The following is a 4,567-nucleotide window of genomic DNA, read 5'->3' as shown; positions in this document are numbered from 1 at the left end:
ATCAACTACACCAGCCACAACAACTGAGAGCACAACTGTCAGTACAGCTGAATCAACTACACCAGACACAACAACTGAGAGCACAACTGTTATTACACCTGAAATAATAATACCAGCCACAACAACTGAGAACACAACTCTTAGTACAGCTGAAACAACTACACCATCCACACCAACTGAGAGCACAACTATTAGAACAAATGAAACAACTACACCATCCACAACAACTGAGAGCACAACTATTAGAACAACTGAAACAACTACACCAGCCACAACTACTGAAAGCACAACTGTTAGTACAAGTGAAACAACCACACCAGTCACACCAACTGAGAGCACAACTGATAGTACAGCTGAAACAACTACACCAGTCACAAGAACTGAAAGTACAACTGTTAGTACAACTGAAACAACTACACAAGCCAAAACTACTGAAAGCACAACAGTTAGTACAACTGAAACAACTACACCAGCCAAAACAACTGAGAGCACAACTGTCAGTACAACTGAAACAACTACACCAGCCACAACTACTGAAAGCACAACAGTTAGTACAACTGAAACAACTACACCAGCCACAACAACTGAGAGCACAACTGTTAGTACAATTGAAACAACTACACCAGCAACCACAACAACTGAGGGCACAACTATTAGTACAACTGAAACAACTACACCAGCCACAACAACTGAGAGCACAACTATTAGAACAACTGAAACAACTACACCAGCAACAACTACTGAAAGCACAACTGTTAGTACAAGTGAAACAACTACACCAGTCACAACAACTGAAAGCACAACTGTTAGTACAACTGAAACAACTACACCAGCCACAACTACTGAGGGCACAACTATTAGTACAACTGATACAACTACAACAGCCACATCAACTGAGAGCACAACTGTCAGTACAGCTGAATCAACTACACCAGCCACAACAACTGAGGGCACAACTGTTATTGCACCTGAAATAATAACACCAGCCACAACAACTGAGAGCACAACTCTTAGTACAGCTGAAACAACTACACCAGCCACATCAACTAAAAGCACAATTGTTAGTACAACTGAAACAACTACACCAGCCACAACAACTGAGAGCACAACTGTTAGTACAACTGAAACAACTACACCAGCCACAACAACCGAGAGCACAACTGTTAGTACAGCTGAAACAACTACACCAGCCACAACAACTGAGAGCACAACTATTAGAACAACTGAAAAAACTACACCAGCCACAACTACTGAAAGCACAACTGCTAGTACAACTGAAAATACACCAACCACCACAACTGAGATCACAACTGTTAGTACAACTGAAACAACTACACCAGCCACAACAACTGAAAGCACAACTGTTAGTACAACTGAAACAACTACACCATCCACAACAACTGAAAGCACAACTGATAGTACAACTGAAACAAATACACCAGCCACAACAACTGAGAGAACAACTGTAAGTACAGCTGAAACAACTACACCAGCCACTACAACAACTGAGGGCACAACTGTTAGTACAACTGAAACAACTACACCAGCCACAACAACTGAGAGCACAACTATTAGTACAGCTGAAACAACTACACCATGCACAACAACTGAGAGCACAAATATTAGTACAACTGAAACAACTACAACAGCCACAACAACTAAGAGCACAACTATCAGTACAACTGAAAATACACCAACCACAACAACTGAGAGCAGAACTCTTAGTACAGCTGAAACAACTACACCAGCCACAACAACTGAAAGCACAACTATTAGTACAACTGAAACAACTACACCACCACGAACAACAACAGAATTATCATTAGCCACAACAATTCCTACTGAAACATCCACCACTAGTGTAACAGAAACATCTTCAACAATAAAACCCTCTATAATTACATTAACTTTTGCTGATAACTCCACTAGTTCCACCAGCAGTGGAGCAGTTACTACAACAGTGCAACCAACAGCTTCTTCATTAAACTTGACGACTCTCTCCTCAACAGCCTTTAAAATTACAAGTCTTAGTACAGCCAAAATGTCTACAAGACCAACGACAGCATTCTCAGCACTCATAACAAATATCACAAGTAGAACAAATGACACAAGTCCAAAAACAACAACTTCTGTTTTTACTCCGTCTTCAACTACCTTTAACACAACGACTGGTAGTACAACTAGGACATCAACAAAATCATTTGCCTCAACCACTAATACAACCACTGCCTCAACCACTAAAAGCACTACCTCAACCACTAACACAACAACAACAACAAGACCCTTGACATCTTCCAAAACTCAAGTGGTTACAATTACAACTACAGAATTCGTACCCGTGTATATAACAGATCTGGTTTTCCGCTCTTTGGACACATTTATTCTTGAACTCAACGATTCAAACTCTCAGGTCTTCAAGGAAAGGGCTCTGCTTGTCATTACACAGGTGAGTTAAAATTAACATGAAAAATAGATAATATTTTTTTTCTTTACTTAAAAGAACAGACGACAGATATTTTAGACCAAATCCAAGAGTTTGTTAGGGTATTGTTATTGTTTAAATTGAGTAGTTTACCATAAATAAAATCATTTTTATTTATTTATAATATACCTCTGGAAATCAACAGAAATAAACTGTTGTTTCACATACAAACGAACAAAAAGTTAATTCTGATTGTGGTTGTGACTGCCTATATGTTACAGCTTGAACCAATCTACAGAAAAAAATATCCTTCCTTCATCAGAGTGATTGTCATAAGTTTCAGGTAAAAATTAAATATTGCAATGCTCCTTTTTATGTGCGCTGTGTGAGTTGGTGTTCTTGAAAAAACAAACAAAAAAGAGAATGCAGTACTTATTATATAATGGTAATATGCTCATATTAAGGAATCCTACCGTATTTGACATTCTTCTATACTGTATATTCCAGACCTGGGTCAATCATCACAACAACACAACTGATTTTCAGCTCCACGGTAACTCTCCCATCAGTTCAAGAGATTTCAGACACCCTTCTGACAGCAGTGGAAGAAGGAAGTGTCAATCCACTGAATATACTTCCTGTATCAATTTCAGTCAATGGTTCAGGTAAGTTTCCATTTTAAAACATATCTTGCACATTTGCAAAGCCTCAGAAACTGTCTTGCACTTTTGCTCTTTAGAATAGTCTTACGGATATAAGAATATGACACACAAAACATACAGTACATTTGGACTGGAATTAAATTTAAAAAAGGTCCTAAGACCTTATATTCTGTTTATCTAATTTGTTCATCTTTTTCTTACAGTTATTGCTACGACTGTAGCTGCTTCAACTACAGTTTCAAGTGGATTAAAGATTGAATCCAGTCTGCTCCGAACAACATGGCTCATTACTATGGCAAAAATATTAAGTCTTTTTCTATAGATCCTTTAACAATTAATCAACTAAGGTTGTGATTTAATTAAAGCATGCTCTAACGAATTTGTTAGAGCATGCTTTGTATATTTATTATGCATTATTTAGTGTCGTAGCTCACTCTTAAAATATATATTAGATGGAAATAATAATAAATGGCATATGATTGATATAAAATGCATTGATTTTCAAGGGCACAATTTGTAAAGAGAGAAATGATTATATATTAATCAGAGGCTGTTGAAATCAATCCTATTTTGATCTTTTTCCTTACAGTATTTTCATATGTAATGTTTTTGTTCAGCTCACTGCAGGTTAAAGACTCTTTATAGTTCTCTTTTGTCTAGTATATGACATTGCAAGATCTTATTATTTATTTTAATAATCAAACAAACATATTTATTGAGTTCATATAATCCAAAATTGTTTGAAATGAAACGAGAAAGAGACGAAAATCAAGAGATTTAGAAAAAAATAAAAAACACACTTTTTATGTATTTGTTTACATCTAAATAAATGCATGTGTATATATCCACAATGAACTTATAATATGTTTATTTAAAAAAAAAAAGTAATGTACAAGTTTAATGTTTTTAATTTAAAATGTACAAGGTTTAATGTCAATTTAAATAAAGTCTTGATGCAACTTTAACCTGTGCACAATTTCTTCGATTTCAAACGGAATCTCGAAGGGCTCTTTATAGCTCTATTGAAAATAATTAAAAACTAAAAATTAAGGACTATGAGAAGATTTAATGCATTAATGAGGCCGTTTTTTTTTTTTTTTTTTTTTTTTTTTTTTTTTATAGCAACATGACAAATACTTAAGACATGGTAACAGCATGTTTATGGTATTAATGAGTTTAATTGATTAAAGGATTTTTTAACGTAACACACCTCTGACAGCTGAGTGGTCCACATAATATTATGTTCCTTACTTTACTTAACAATAGCCACTTAAACCACCTTTCTAGCAATTTTATTATTTTTTATTTTTATAGAAATTGTATAGCCAGAGTGGGTAAATTACTGGAAAAGTAATGAAAGTGTCTTTAAACAAAAACAAAAACTATCTTTAAAAAGTGTTTTTTGCATATATATATTTTTTATATATCTTTATTAAGGTATCTGTACCATTTGCAAACAATGAAAAGCATTTAAAAAAGAAAA

General features: G+C 35.0%; 1 long non-coding RNA gene across 1 annotated transcript; it reads left to right on the top strand.

Moving 5' to 3' along the window:
• The first annotated feature begins 2,226 nt into the window (after positions 1–2,226).
• On the top strand, positions 2,227–2,980 carry LOC311076776. Its single transcript, XR_014604702.1, has 3 exons — positions 2,227–2,446; positions 2,704–2,765; positions 2,930–2,980. It is a non-coding gene; the product is annotated as an uncharacterized lncRNA (long non-coding RNA).
• The last annotated feature ends 1,587 nt before the right edge of the window (positions 2,981–4,567 follow it).

The sequence above is a fragment of the Abramis brama genome (assembly GCF_963993115.1).
Source record: "Abramis brama genome assembly, chromosome: 2".
Taxonomy (NCBI): Eukaryota; Metazoa; Chordata; class Actinopteri; order Cypriniformes; family Leuciscidae; genus Abramis; species Abramis brama.
The sequence above is the reverse complement of the archived record's forward strand: the minus strand, read 5'-3'. Positions and strand labels throughout refer to the sequence as shown.